A 15,917-nucleotide genomic window follows, 5' to 3' on the forward strand; every position below is an offset into this window, starting at 1 on the left:
TTCTGCCTGTCCCATTTGTGCCCTGTTTGGCATCTCTAGCCAGCTTCCCACTGTGTCCCTTCCCCTGGCTTACAATTCTCTCTGCCACCCTTCCCATCATTCAAGCCCTTGCTCTGGTGCTTGAGGATTTCTTCCTCAGTAGGCTCAAAAGACAAAACACAACAATTTGCCCTTCATCCCCTTCCCTGGGTACTGTCACCTCACCAGTTTCCTCACTAGTAAGATGCTTCTTCGAGGGTTGAAACAGTGAGCAACCCTGCTGTGCTCATGGCAATGATATGGACAGGAGATGGAAATACTGAGGAGAAGAGGGCGGTTCCCTGGCAAAGGCCCTACCCTCAAGCCTAGATGCCCACGGCCCTAAGTGGGAACAGGCATTCCTGTTTTTGCACTCAAAAAAGTACCTTTTGTCCCACTATGCTCCCTATCCTGTACCCATATAAACCCTGAACCCCAGGATCCAGAAGCAGATGAGGAGATGATGAGACAAACATGATGAACACCAGAACAGCGGGGCAGAGAAGGAGAGAAAAGAAGCAAGTCCAGAGGAGTTTGGCTGGGGACGGTTGGAGAGTCGGCTGCTGGACGGCCAAACTCCAGGGGAAGATCATCTTCCCACTCCATCCCCTGTCCAGCTCCCATTCCATCCCACTGAGAACCACCTCCACCACTCAATAAAACCCCCACATTCATCCTTCAAGTCCGTGTGTGACCTGATTTCTCTGGGACTCTGGACAAGAGCTCAGGGTACAGAAAGCTATCACACTGGCCCCCTGTCCTTGCAAAAAGGCACAGGGTCCACTGAACTGGTTCACCCTTAAGCCACCCGGGGACGGCAAGGCTAAAAGAGCGCACTGTAACATGCACCGACTTGGGCTTTGGGAGTCGCAGACACCCACCCCTGGATGCTGCCTTGGCGCCAGAGCCCAAAAGCGCTTGCCCGGTTCCTGCACCTGCCTGTCTGTATGCTTGCCCTCCGGTAAGGGGACTGAGTCCCAGGCAGCCAAACCGACAGCCCCACCCCTGTCACACGTCCTGCGAGGTGGGTGCAGGGACCTCCCTTTTCAGTACGTTCCAGGTGAGTCTTAGCCCTCCACCAAAGTATCAGCTCCACACAAGCAGGGATTTGGGTTTGTTTGGTTGACGGTGGTGTCCCCAGTATCTAGAACAGTGCTTGGAAGACAGCTGATGTTCGATAAATATTTGTTGAATGAAAAAGTGAATATATTCGTGTAGTAAGTTCTTAAGAAATAAAAATTTTACATTTAAAATTAATTAAATCTATTTGTCTTTTCCCCTCAGGTGCCTGTTTTGGTGACGTGATGAGAAAATTATTAACACTTACAAATTTATGAAACTATTTTCACAAATGCACATATCTACTTAAAATCTGTATGTAATATATGTGCACACACATATATGTGTGTGTGTATATATATGTGTTTGTGTGTATACAGCCGACTCTTGAAGGGTTTTAACTGCACTGGTTCACTTATACACAGATTTTCTTGCACTTCTGCCACCCCTGGATAGTAAGACCAACTCCTTCTTCCGCCTCCTCCTCCTCAGCCTACTCAGTGTGAAGACATCCAGGATGAAGACCTTGATGATGATCCACTTCCACTTAATGGAAGTAAATCTATTTTCTCTTCCTTATTTTCTTAATCACACTTTCCTTTTTCTAGCTTACTTTATTGTAAGAATGCAGTATATAATACATATAACATACAAAATATATCTTAGTTGACAGTTTATGTTATCTGTAAGGCTTCTGGTCAACAGTAGGCTATTAGTAGTTAAATTTTTGGAGAGTCAAAAATTACAGGCAAATTAGCCACTGGGCAGGAGGTCAGCACCCTTAACCTCCACATTGTTTAAGGGTCAACCATATACAGAGATGGGGAGAATGAGAGAGAGAGAGAAAGAAAGAGAGAGAGGATTAAATTTCACTGGGTATTTTTTTATGTACCAGACACTGAAATACTGTGTGTGTATTTTCCCATTTAATCTTCATGATGTTCTTCTTTTTTTTTTTTTTTTTGAGATGGATTCTCGCTCTGTCGCCCAGGCTGGAGTGCAGTGATGCGATCTCGGCTCACTGCAAGCTCTGCCTCCCAGGTTCACGCCATTCTCCTGCCTCAGCCTCCTGAGTAGCTGGGACTACAGGCGCCTGCCACCTCGCCCGGCTAATTTTTTGTATTTTTAGTAGAGACGGGGTTTCACTGTGTTAGCCAGGATGGTCTTGATCTCTTGACCTCATGATCTGCCCGTCATGATTGTCTAATCATGACAAAACTTTGTGCCAAATATCATTACCCCAATTTTTTTTCCAGACTAAGAAACAAAGGCTGGAGATTTAGAAACCTTATCTATATTCACACAAAGATGACATTTATATTTAAATTTTAGATTTAAAGTTTTAATCCACCATAAATTTATGTTGATATGAATATAGCCTATCTTGTAGGGGTTATTTCAAGTTCATGGCTTTTTGGCTCCAAAATCCATCAGGACTGCATGGAAGACTACCCACATACACACACACACACAAACACACACACACACTTGCCTATATGCAGAGAGAGACAGAGTGTGTGTGAAAAGAATCAATATCTCTCATCAGATTCTTTAAATGGTTCATAACCTGAAAATGATTGTAAATCATAGGTCGAAGGGATGATTTTGTTTTAAATGGAAAGCCCAGTTTTCCTAATACTGTGTATTAAAAACTATAAGTTTCCCTTGTAATTGAAAATGTTATTTTTATAAACAGCTAGAGCTCTGACGTCAGGAAGACCTGGTATTGAATCACAATGCAACCACCTCTTGGCTTTGTGATCTTATGCAAGTGACTTGACCTGTCTGAGGCTATATCCACATCTGTAAAGTGGGATAATACAGTATCTCATAAGCCCAGTTCTAGGATTAAATCAGGTAATACATGTAGTGTACTCAGCAATGAGTCTGCTTCATAGTAAACCTTCAATAAAAGCATTTATTAATATAATTCCCATATATATTGTGTTCTGGTCTTGAATTTTCTGTGTCACCCACTTATGTGGATATGTTTGCCTATTACTCCAAGATACGAATATTTAAAGGGTCTTGGCTTTATTGCCAAATTGCTCGAGGAAGTCTATACGAATTTACATCTGCATCCCCCATAGGCAACCTATCAGTGCCACATCTCCCCCTCATCAGCGTAGTGCATTCTGATCTTAAAGAATCTTTGCTTATTTGATGGATGAAAAGTCTTATGTTTACTTTAATTCATGTTTTTTAAAAATTTATTTGTGTGTGTGTTTTTTTTTACGTGGGGTCTCCCTCTGTCACCCAGGCTGGTATGCAGTGGTACAATCACGGCTTACTGCAGCCTCGAACTCCTGGAATCACGCAATCCTCCCACCTCAGCCTCCCAAGTAGCTGGGACTAAAGACACACAAAACCATACCCGGCTAACTCTTTAAATTTTTTCTAAAAACAAGCTCTTTCTATGTTGCCTAGGCTGGTCTTGAACTCCTAGGCTCCAGCAGTCCTCCCACCTTGACCTCCCAAAGTACTAGGATTTCAGGAATGAGCCACTGCAAGCAGCCCCATGTTTCTTTGGTTACTAATGAGGCTTTCCATTTTCCCCAAGTTTATTGACAATGTATATTTCCTTTAAGTGAATGGCAGAGATGGCTGTTCTCCCCTTTTATGGGAACAGCAAAGCCAGACACATGGCTACAGGACAAAACACATTTCCCAGTCTCCCTTGATGAGTGTGCTTATGTCACCAAATTCTCAACAAAACAATGTATGCAACTTTCATCTCACATGAAGAGGAACTGTCTATTGTCTTTCAACTGGCTAGGCAGATTTATCCACAGCCCATCTTCAACCATGCAGACGGGGAAAATGCCTTATGGTAGGGAGAAGCAACAATCTAGACATCATCCAGGTTTCTGCCTGTGAGGGAAGGAGTTGCCCTGCCGTCCTGGGGCACTCCCTGGGACAGTTAGATGAAAGAGATAGAAACTTCTGTGTTCTTTAACCTACGATATTTTTAAACAGTTTTTTTGCTCCAGCAGCTTATTTTTTGTATTATTAATAAATATCCTTTGTCCATTTATTCATTGGAATATTAGCACTTTTTACTGATTTGTGGGAATTCTTTGCTGTATTTGAGGCAAACATCTTTATGTAGTCAATTTCATTACGCTTTTTTGTGTGACATCTTCCTTTGCATTAGCTTAAAAAATTCTTTCTGGCCAGGCATGGTGGCTCACGCCTGTAATCCCAGCACTTTAGGAGGCTGAGGCAGGTGGATCACCTGAGGTCAGGAGTTTGAGAGCAGCCCGGCCAACATGGTGAAACCCTGTCTTCACTAAAAATACAAAAATTAGCCAGGCGTGGCGGCAAGCATGGTGGCAAGTGCCCAGCTACTCGGGAGGCTGAGGCAGGAGAATGGCTTGATCCCGGGTGGCAGAGGTTGCAGTGAGCAGAGGTTGCAGTGAGTCGAGATCGCGCCACTGCACTCCAGCCTGGGTGACAAAGCCAGACTCCGTCTCAAAAATCAAACAAACAAACCAACAAAAAACCTCTTTCCTATATAGACATTATATTTATTCCTTTTTTATGATTTTCAAATTTCTGGTTGAATTCATTGATCTAGCTGTTCTTATTACATTGAATGAATGGATGATAAAATATTTCAACATCATTTTCCCAAATAATTCATTTATTCTCACTTCTCAGCACCATTTATAAAACAATGCCTCCTTTTCCTGATGACTACGATGCTATCGTCATCATACTCTATATATCAGTTCTCTATTTTAGGATCTGTTTCAGAATTTTATATTCTGAATCACTCATCAGTCTCTTCTAGCACCGGTTCTACATCGCTTTAATAATTGTAGCATAAAGTTGGGCAAATCTCTTTTTATTGCTGTGGCAAGGTGAGTCAGGGCAGTTGCCACGATGTTGTAAAATTTAAAGAAAGCATTTTATGGAGAAACCATATAAATCAAGGATTCGCAGAGAAAGCACATGGTTCCCTGTTCTCTCATCAATCCACAGAGAGGTGTTCCAGTGCAGGGCACTGCTGGCACACAGTGAGTGGGGCTGTGATCTAAAAGGGGCTCTGCCTTCCCTACCCTACCTGGTTATAGCACAAGCATAATATCTGCTTTACATATGCATGCGCCCTGTACATTTACATTCACTCTTTTGCTTCTCCACTCTTATATCAACAGAAAATCACATAACATATCATCAATTTAATAGATGTTGCAAAAGCCAATTTTAAACTTCCTTTTATTTAAAGAAAATTCTTTAATCAACGAATAGATAGTCCCTAGACATAAAGAATATTTAAGAACAATAGCTAGTGTCACATTAAACTGCTAAAAAACAAAATAAGGCTGGGCGCAGTGGCTCATGCCTATAATCCCAGCACTTTGGGAGGCCGAAGCTGGCGGATGACCCGAGGTCAGGAGATTGAGTCCAGCCTGGTCAACATGGTGAAACCCCATCTCCACTAAAAAATACAAAAATTAGTCGGGTGGTGGCACACGCCTGTAATCCCAGCTACTCAGGAGGCTGAGGCAAGAGAATTGCTTGAACCTGGGAGGCGGAGGTTGCAGTGAGCTGAGATTGCACCACTGCACTCAGCCTGAGCAACACAGTAAGACTCCATTTAAAATAATAATAATAATAATAAACAAAAACAAAAGTAAAAGCTAGAGCATTCCAGTTTAAATTGGAAACAAAACAATGATACTCTTTTTTACCAGTATTCTTTAACATTGTTCTGGAATTTCTAGTCAATGCAATAAAATCTGACAGAAATAAGACATTATTATCAGAATTATAATAATATAAAGATATCAATATTTTTAGACAGTACTCAGCATTTTCCACGTATAAAGCTATGTTGTTTAAAGTCTGTCTTAGTCCATTCAGGTTGTTATAATAAAATACCTTGGACTGGATAGTTTATAAAGAACGGGTCTGGTGTAGTGGTTTACACATTTAATCCCAATACTTTCAGAGGCTGATGTGGGAGGATTGCTTGAGGCCAGGAGTTTGAGACCAGCCTGGGCAATACAGTGAGATCCCATCTCTACAAAACCAAAACAAGGCAGGGCACGGTGGCTCACACCAGTAATCTCAGCAATTTGGGAGGCTGAGGTGGGCAGATCACCTGAGGTCAGGAGTTTAAGACCAGCCTGCCCAACAGGGCAAAATCCTGTGTCTACTAAAAATACAAAAAATTAGCCAGGCATGGTGGTGGGTTCCTGTATTCCCAACTACTTGAGAGACTGAGGCAGGATAATCACTTGAACCCAGGAGGTGGAGGTTGCAGTGAGCCGAGATCACACCACTGCACTCCAGCCTGGGCGACAAGAATGAAACTCCATCTCAAAACCAAACCAAACCAAAACAAAAATCCCTAGAATTTACTTCTTATAGTTCTAGAGGCTGAAAGTCTAAGATCAAGGCACTGGCAGATTGAGTGTCTGGAGAAGACCACTTCCTCATACATGATGATCTTCTCACTTTAATCTCACATGGCGGAAAGGGCAAGGCAACTCTCTGGGCCTCTTTCATGAGGGCCTGAATCCCATTCATGAAAGTGGGCCCCTCATGACTTCATCGTCTCCCAGAAGCCCTGTCTTCTAACACCACCACCTTGTTTCAGCATAGGAATTTTGCAGAAGTTGGAGGTGGGACACAAACATTCAGACCACAGCAGTCTTATCAGAAAAGAGAAACAGGTAAATGCAAATAAGATGATTTTGGGAAAGAAAGCTGATTACTAGAAACCAGCAAGATTATCCAGTGAATGATGATTGAAATCCCAGATTGTCAGGCTGTGAACCAGTCAGAGCTGAAGATACCTCTTCCATCCTGGGATGGACTGTGGCCAGAATTCAAACTCAAGGTCTGGGTACTACTGTCTTTCCCCATAACTTGAAACCACGAGGTGCCTGCAGTTGACCACTCCCCGAAGACCTAGCTTCAAAACTCAGACAGCTTAGTGTCTAACTCTGGTAGTAAACATGTTCTCCATTTACAACCACTCTCATGCCTACACTATAAAAAGATAGAGTAGCTGATGGGGAGAGGAAGTCTTCCCCTGGGCACAGCATCTCAGTCATTTAGCCCTCTGGACCTTGCACACCTCACTGAGGAATGATGACAGAAGGGGAGATCTTGTGCCTTCTCTTGTTGATCTTTGGTGTGGACATTCCCCAATCAAGTCTGTTCCTTATAGCCATACTTCCTGACATTTGGTTAATGTCACCTGCATTTTCACCTTTAGTCCCCAGTACGGGACAAATTCTGTTCATTCTAGTTAAGGCTTCTGGAATGGCCCAGCCCAGGGTAGGAGATCACTCCTTGCGTGCAGCAGGGGCGGGTCACCTGGCTGAGTGCGATTGTGGTGCCTACATCACAGACCACAGGAGCCCTTGGCATTGGTTTCCATAGGAATGGGAGACTGAGGGAGATAAGACTGCCTAGGATTCAACCCCTTAGCCTTTCCTCAGGAATCTACAGTTCTTTTAAAAGGTAAGGGTAAAAAAGGATGGCAGAAAGCCTCAAAACTACACTTCCCTCCCATCCTACCCCCAATAGAAGTCCATAGTATCTTATTTAGGATTCTTATGTCATATCCTCTGTAAGTAAACTTGGCCTGTGGTTTCATGTCTTTATTTAAAATGTTGATATTTTGTTCATTATGGATCTTTTTGCACTAACTTTGAGTTTTTACAACATGGCATTTAAATGGTATTTATTCTGATTACTTCACTCTAGTCTCTACACTTCCTGAAATTCTCAATTAGGCCAAGTCCTCTTTATGAATTGGAGCAGCTTTCCATCCCCTCTCTGATGAGGTGAGTCTCCCCTGACCTGGAGAACCCATAATGGCCTCCCCAGAGACGGGTGATGATCCCCCTAAGCAGTATCTCCACCTCCTTTCACCATTTCTAGCCCTATGACCAGACTCAAGCCAGAACTCAGACTAACCCATCTGGTGAGTATGTCCTGATTGTTCAAAGTGGGCATCATGCTAATTGGACTGGCTTCTGTGCTGAATAGCCAGTGCTCGTCTGTTGTTAAATATGTTGGCTCTTATCCAAACATGTCTAATCAATGTCATAATAGTATGTCAAAGTGATCAGCATTTTTCTTTAAAAAGTCTACTTGATGTCATTGATATGTTGAATTCTCCTACAAGAATTGTGTTTGTCTATTGCTAATTTGACTTGTAGCAGTTTTGTCTCCAGATAGATATATATTTTTTTCACAATTCAGCTTATAAAGTTTGGAAGAAGACATTCACAATTTCATTACCAACTATAGTTTTTAAAATTGGAAATCTACCTATAAAACTGTCTGGACTGGATGATTGTAGAAAACTTGAAATATAGAGAAATAAACAAAGAAAACCATAAAAACTCCCTATAATCTCTCAGCCAGAGACAGGTCTTAACTAACATTTTGGTTGTATATTTTATGAAAACTAAGATTACAAACAATACAATACTTTGTATCAGCTATTTTCCTTATCCATCACACTGGAGAATCAAAAGAATTATCAGCTGTCTGAAGGTGGCAAATTGCTTAAGAGACACATGAGCGTATTCTCTGAGCTTTGGAGGTAAAATCACCAGAGAACCGAAAACAGAAAGGGTCAGGGATGGTGGCCTTTTGGGATGGGTGTTCTGGAGTGAGATTGAGGGGGCAGTTTATTTCTTATTTTGCACCCTTCTGTTGAATTTTGAATTTTAATGTGTTTATATGTTTCTTCTTAAATGATAAAATATTTATAATAGATTTTTAAAATATATACATGTTTGAATATTAATAAGAGAGGTACAGGAAAATATGGAGAAAAGATGGATGAATATATTGGACTTCAGGATTCTACATATTTACATTCATATGTAAAATATGTACATGCCACTTCAGAACATATGTCAGGAGCAAGGCTATGGACATACATGATTCTTTCATTTTATTCACTAATTCATTTATTTTATTTTTAGTAACAGTAATACATATAATTGCAGAAAATGTAAAGGATAGAGAAGTATCTGTAACAATCCTATATAGCCATATCTAAAGCCAGATTCTATTAACATTTTATTCTGTATTTTATCAATACTAAGATAACAAAGTATGTATTATTTTTCGTCTTTTTTCACTTAGTAAATACATTAGAAATATTTTTTCCAATGTTCTTAATTATTGTTTTGCATTACCACTAGTAAATGCTTTCACAATCATCTGTATGCTATAACTGACTTTAAAAACTTCTTGTTTATGTAGTTGTTTTTTCCTTTTCTTTTTGCTGTTATGTCAGGTTCTGTGGATAGATGGCTTGGATCTGTAACTTACTAATTGTGCATTTGTGAGTAACTCACCTAATGGCTAAGCCTAAGTAGTCTTCTTTGTTTTTTTTGTTTTGAGATGGAATTTCACTCTTGTCCCCCATGCTAGAGTGCAGTGGTGTGATCTCAGCTCACTGCAACCTCCACCTCCCGGGTTGAAGTGATTCTCCTGTCTCAGCCTCCTAAGTAGCTGGGATTACAGGTGCCCACCACCACATCTGGCTAATTTTTGTATTTTTAGTAGAGATGGGGTTTCACCGTGTTGGCCAGACTGGTCTCGAACTCCTGACCTCAGGTGATTTGCCCGCCTCGGCCTCTCAAAGTGCTGGTATTACAGGCGTGAGCCACTGTGCCCAGCCAACTCTTCTTCACTAATGAAAATTATAAAGAGAGTGCCTCATGAGGTTTTTACAAGGCTGAAATGAGATAATGTATGTTACAACTTTAGCATAACACTTGGCACATGGTAAGCACGGAATGAATGACAACTGATTTTATTCAAAGTATTGGCATAAACATACTTGTAGATAAATTTCCGAGCACATTATGATGTTTTTGTTTAGATGAAATCTTAACAGGTAAAATAGCTGAATCAAAGATGTATTCATAAAAGTTTTGATAGGTGTGGCTAAGCTGTCGCTGGGGAACATTAACAATATAGCAAAGATTCTTTTCCCTGAAATACAGTCGTAGGCAGCTTTCACTTCCTTTCTTTATCAGCTTGTATAATTGGTTAAAGTATTATTTATTTATTTTGAGATGGAGTCTTGCTCTGTCGCCCAGGCTGGAGTGCAGTGGTACGATCTCAGCTCACTGCAACCTCCGCCTCCCAGGTTCAAGCGATTCTCTGCCTCAGCCTCCTGAGTAGCTGGGATTACAGGCGCCTGTCACCATGCCTGGCTAATTTTTTTGTATTTTTAGTAGAGACGGGGTTTCACCACCTTGGCCAGGCTGGTCTTGAACTCCTGACCTCATAATCCACCTGCCTCGGCCTCCCAAAGTGCTGGTGTTACAGGAGTGAGCCACCGCTCCCGGCCAAGTTTTATTTTTTAATTAGCCACTTACATAGACAAACACAGCACCTCATTTTAACTTATTTCTTTAATGACTAAAGAGGTTGAAGTTGCTCATATTTCCTATAAATACTACTTACTAGTACATTTTTGAGAGTTATTTGTGTTTTGCCTATTTTCCTATTGGATTTGTCAGAGTATTTTTTTTTTTTTTTTTTTTGAGTTTGAAAATCGTTTTACATAGCCAAAGACTAGTAATTTTATGCCTTCACTGAAACCTTAACCCCATCTGGAGTTTACTGGGTGTTTGGCTAAGTGAATTTTATTGTTTCTAAGTAGTCTATTGCATAAGGCCTCTCTTATCAGGCGAAGATACAAACCTGGACCATTAGGGTTTTCCATCAAGTTTTAAAGTCTTCAAAGCACAGGAAGTCATAGAATTCAGTCATGAGCCAGAATTGATAAATATTACAAAAGAGTGAACATATTCTCTTAAGCCTAGACTTAGCTAAAACCCCAGGACAGCAACTTTTATAATTTGTAAACCACTTTTTCAAACTACTTAAATCCTTAAAGGTCAGACACATGGAAAGAAGCACAGGGTTCTAGCCTCTCAGGTGAGCAAACACAGATCAAATGTAACGATGTTTCATTCATTTCTTTTAAATTTCACTGTTGACAGCTTCATCTCAAAGTTACCCAGTTTCTAAGCTACAAAATCAGCAACTAAATCGCCTTTTAATGGAGAGAACCTTGTTGGGGGTAAACCATAAAGTAAACTCAATTATGGAGTACATTATTTTATTATAACCATGGAACCCTTAGGGAAGCCAGAGAATGCTCTTGCTGATTAAAGGAGTAGAATATATAAATAGAACCTATAAATGTAATATACAAAAATGTGTGTGTGTGTGTGTGTGTGTGTATTTTTCAAACATTGAGAACCCCAGTACAACACCTTTAATTTATAAAGAAACCAAAGTGTAGGACTATAGTCTCTAAATATGTTTTCATTTATACTCAATAAAAATGTGTGTATATCTGTTTATGAATTGTAATTATGTACTATTTATTAAAGTTTAATGTACCTTGTAAAACAATACATGCTCAATTTTTTTTTTTTTTTTTGAGATGGAGTCTCGCTCTGTGGCCCAGTCTGGAGTGCAGTGGTGCGATCTCGGCTCACTGCAAGCTCCACCTCCCGGGTTCATGCCATTCTCCTGCCTCAGCCTCCCAAGTAGCTGGGACTACAGGAGCCCACCACCACGCCTGGCTAATTTTTTTGTATTTTTTAGTGGAGACGGGGTTTCACTGTGTTAGTCAGGATGGTCTCGATCTCCTGACCTCATGATCCTCCTGCCTCAACCTCCCAAAGTGCTGGGATTACAGGTGTGAGCCACCGCGCCCGGCCCACATGCTCAAATTTTTTAAATGGTTTAATGAAAATAGGCAGAACTAGAAATTCTGGTATTCCTCTTCCTTACCCCAGTGGGTCATCTCAAACACACGCATGCCCCCACTTTGAAATCACCTACTTAGAGTTAACTAACTCATCCATGGCCATATGAGGGGCAGAACAGAACTAGAATTATGGTCTTCTAGCCCCAAGCTGTATTTATTGCTACTACATTATCCTGCTTCCTATCAAATATATACCCAAGTTAGAACTGGGCCAAGGTGAACTGGGTTAATAGTTTTCACTCTTGTAAAGTCTCTACTTTGAAATATCTTATAACCACAAATAACTGAACTTTAGATTTAAGGCTAATATTAAAGGCACACTTGTGCTAACTTAGAATCCCCCAAATTGACTTTAAGGTTATATCTGAGGAAAAGCTCCAAATTATTAATTTTCTGCCAGTCTACCATAACCCTGACTTAAACCTGTGGTATATTCTTAGAAAGCTCCTCCACCCCTACCACCATATACTTCCTGAGCCATCTTTAAAAATTCTGAAATTATAACACAAAGAGATTTCTTTAGGAACGTAAGTGTGTCCTCTTGCTCTTGAAGAAAAAAAAAAAAACAGAGGTCATATTTTTCTCAATCCAAATATCCTCACAGTTGCAAATAACTTTACAACTTCATGAACTGAATTTCTGAAAAATGTCGAGTTTGATATGACCAGAATTCTCCTTAACTAAGTTATTAACTAAAACTGGAGCTTTTATACTTCAGAAAGAGCTAAGAAAAATAGAATATAGCTTCATGGAAAGTTGTGATTTTGTCATTGGGATGAACACGAAAGGATTACCATCAGAACTCCAGGCACAGCATGTTCTTAGTCACTTAGCTCAAGCGTTTCTCAAACTGGGCTCACATTTACAGTTGTAGGGCTCTGAGTTCTCTTGAAGGATTGTGTGGGCATCTGCATGTGCCTGCATGTGCATGCACTTTCGAAGCATGGTAATCTGACCTATACCTGTGTGGTATGCGTATCTGGACAATCTGAACAGTCCTGTTAACCGCAAGTGCTACCATTCAGTTTTCAGTGCTTGGCTTTGCATTTGGGTCTGTGACTGCAGTGGTGCTGAATAGGGCTGGCCTTATTACTGTGGGCTAAATTTGTCAGGACTCCATTGCTGATCATAAAAACCGAATCCAAACTAGCTGCTTTGCAAAAGAGACAGGGACACCTACACCACAAGCCCTGTGTCCTGCAAAGATCAAATGTGGTTAATTGAGGAAAAATCTTTCAAGCCAGAAGTAGCAGAGTACACACAGTCTCCCAGACTTTCTTTAACCTGATGAGGGATGTGCCAGGGCCAGGCAGTGGGAGAATGCCCGCACCATGCAGGGACTCCACATCTATAATGCGCGACATTTTTTAAAATTTAATTTAATTTTATTTTTTTTGAGACGGAGTTTCGCTCTTGTTGCCCAGGCTGGAGTGCGATGGTCCAGTCTCGGCTCACTGCAGCCTCTGCCTCCCAGGTTCAAGCGATTCTCCTGCCTCACCCTTCTGAGTAGCTGGCATTGCAGGCATGCACCACAATGGCCAGCTAATTTTTTTTATTTTTTATTTTTAGTAGAGACAGGGTTTCTCCATGCTGATCCGGCAGGTCTAGAACTCCCGACCTCAGGTGATCCGCCCGCCTCGGCCTCCCAAAGTGTTGGGATTACAGGTATGCGCCACCGCGCCTGGCAGTGTGCCACATTTTGATAGAAGACATCTATGTGGTGCTGTAACGGTGGAAGCTCCTCGCTCAAGAACTTGGCATTTCTGGAAAGAGACAGCCTCTGGGGCGCAGCAGCCAGTGTCGTTCAGTTCTTCTGTGGAGCTCACGCAGGCCTGCAAAGCTAGCTCTTGTGAAGCTACTGAAAACTGGTAGAAAATGAGCTTACAAGGCTACTCGGACTTGCCTATGCTCACAAGCTGAAGCTAAATAAGAATATTTATTGGCTCCCCTGTCTTCGCAGGCCAAGGGTGGCGCTCACCTTAAGACCCAGTTGATGTCACTGAGACGGTTCATCTCTCAGTTACACTGCTTGCTGTGTGTGGATCACACTAACAGGCTTCCTCCTCCGGAGGTGGGAGTGGGTTGAGGGTGAGGTGTGGTGGGGATGGCCACATTAGAGCACAGGGTTTATAACACCCATGTGAAACAACCTTAGAGGAAAGAAAGAGCTACATTCTTTCAGTAGCCAAGTATATAGTACCAGGGAAGGGATCTAATTGCACCTGCTGGAGTCACTTGCCCACTTACACGACCAGAGGGAATGAGTGTTCTGTTCGGCAATTCTAGGTCACGTGGGGACTCTTTTGGAGGCTAAGGTACTATGCTTTGCTGCTCATTGGCACACAGGAGTTGGGAAAGAATAGCTATCCAAAAAAAAAAGGGATGTTTGTGAGCAAAGAATCAAACAATGTCTTATACTTGGGGAAAGGAGAAGAGAACAGAACAGGCTTAATTCAGAAGTGATGCATTTGAGCTGAATAAATGCCAGATGGCATTGCCTCACGCTATATAATTAAATGATTTAAACTATATACCAGCCTATAATTTAAGTAGTAGTTTGAATAGAAGGAAGTGATGGCAAAATTAAGTGATCTCATGGCATATGGTGGCATGCCAACTCTAAAAACAATAGCTTTATAGCATCAGTACCATATTCATACTGTTATTTAGTTCCATCAAAGCAGAATCAGCCACCATGTTAAATTAATGCTATGCATTTTTATTGGCTTTTTTGTATTTAATTAATAAATATTTTATTTTTGCTTTGCAAATGTATGCTTGGCTTTATGTTTTATGTATTTTGCTAATATTATGGTGCAATTAATCTCAGGCAATCTCAGCTTTGACTGTTCTTCTTTTATGAAACATCCATATATTACTTAATTCTGAGAAGTCTCACTAACATATCTATTTCATCCAAAATCCAGTTTCTTTTCTTTTGCAGGCTAAATATTAAATTCCCTCCACTTATATGGTATAGTTTTAAGTTCCTTTAGACCTGGAATTCCCTTGGGGAGTGGTATGCTTTGGCAGGCATATTAGGATCATCTGAGCAAACAGCACAGGTGCCCCTCACCTTCTGAAATGCTCTTCTGTAAGTGTGCGTGCCCCATTGTTGAGAATCACTGCCATAAAAACTCACTTTAACAATGCAACATCTCACGTGTCTCAAGAGTCCTAGGTATAAAATAAGGCAAATGTCATGGTTTTAGAATATCAACTCCCTTAAGTGTAGCACCCAGAACTATAACGGTCTGTGTATGCTATAGTAGCTAAAAAGCAGAGCGAAGTGCTTCACTGAGATCTACAGTTTAATGAATTGCCTATCTAGTTCTCAATTTGTCTCTCCCTTTACTTTGAATCTCCTGCTACTGACTGTGGTAAGCAGGGAGTGGGCTGCCCTGATCCTCCTTAAAGGAAGAATGTGCTGCTCTGCTGCCAGCTTCTTCAGGATCTGCCTGTGCCACAGAGGCCACCTGGTCCAAGGTCCATGACCTTCCAGTGGGACTATTTGGCCAACCAGGGCACATTCTGATGAGCAATCGTAGCTCCAGAGCTTCCCACCAAATCAGCCAAAGATTCACTGGGTCTGTATCACACAGTTCAACATCTTCCTCTATTCACTCCTGCTTCCGCCCCCTTCTCTTCACAGGTGTTGGTCTCTAATAAACATCTTGCACCTGTAACTCCACTTCAGCATCTGCTCCCGGAGAGCCCAGCTGCAATACCAACTTCGTCCCAATACTGGCTGTGCTTTCCTGGCTGCCCTACAACATGCTAACCTTGCCCGACAGTCTAGACAGTCCTGCCACTTTCTTGGCAACTCAATGTACTCTGCTATGACACTCACCTTGAGGATTCCCGGAGCAGATCCCAAGATACAGGGATAGCAAAAAGTATTTTCAAACCAGTAGGCTTGCAAGCATTGTTCTAATACTGAAAGATTCATAGTGACCTATATTTATTGGATATTTATCATGTGGCAGGCACTGTTTAATGTGAATTTATCACAACCGTATTGTCCATACTATTAAAGTTTTTTAGGTGAGGAAACTGAGGC

The 15,917-nt window shown here is 41.4% G+C and overlaps 1 long non-coding RNA gene across 2 annotated transcripts; it reads left to right on the forward strand.

The window, feature by feature from the left end:
• Positions 1-6,423: 6,423 nt before the first annotated feature.
• Positions 6,424-15,706, forward strand: LOC103880731. Of its 2 annotated transcripts, XR_002519044.2 has the most exons (4): positions 6,424-7,557; positions 7,804-7,883; positions 7,981-8,023; positions 15,510-15,706. It is a non-coding gene; the product is annotated as an uncharacterized LOC103880731 (long non-coding RNA). The 2 variants fall into 2 exon arrangements; XR_002519045.2 differs by lacking the exon at positions 7,981-8,023.
• The last annotated feature ends 211 nt before the right edge of the window (positions 15,707-15,917 follow it).

Source organism: Papio anubis, chromosome 1, assembly GCF_008728515.1.
Source record: "Papio anubis isolate 15944 chromosome 1, Panubis1.0, whole genome shotgun sequence".
Lineage (NCBI taxonomy): Eukaryota > Metazoa > Chordata > Mammalia > Primates > Cercopithecidae > Papio > Papio anubis.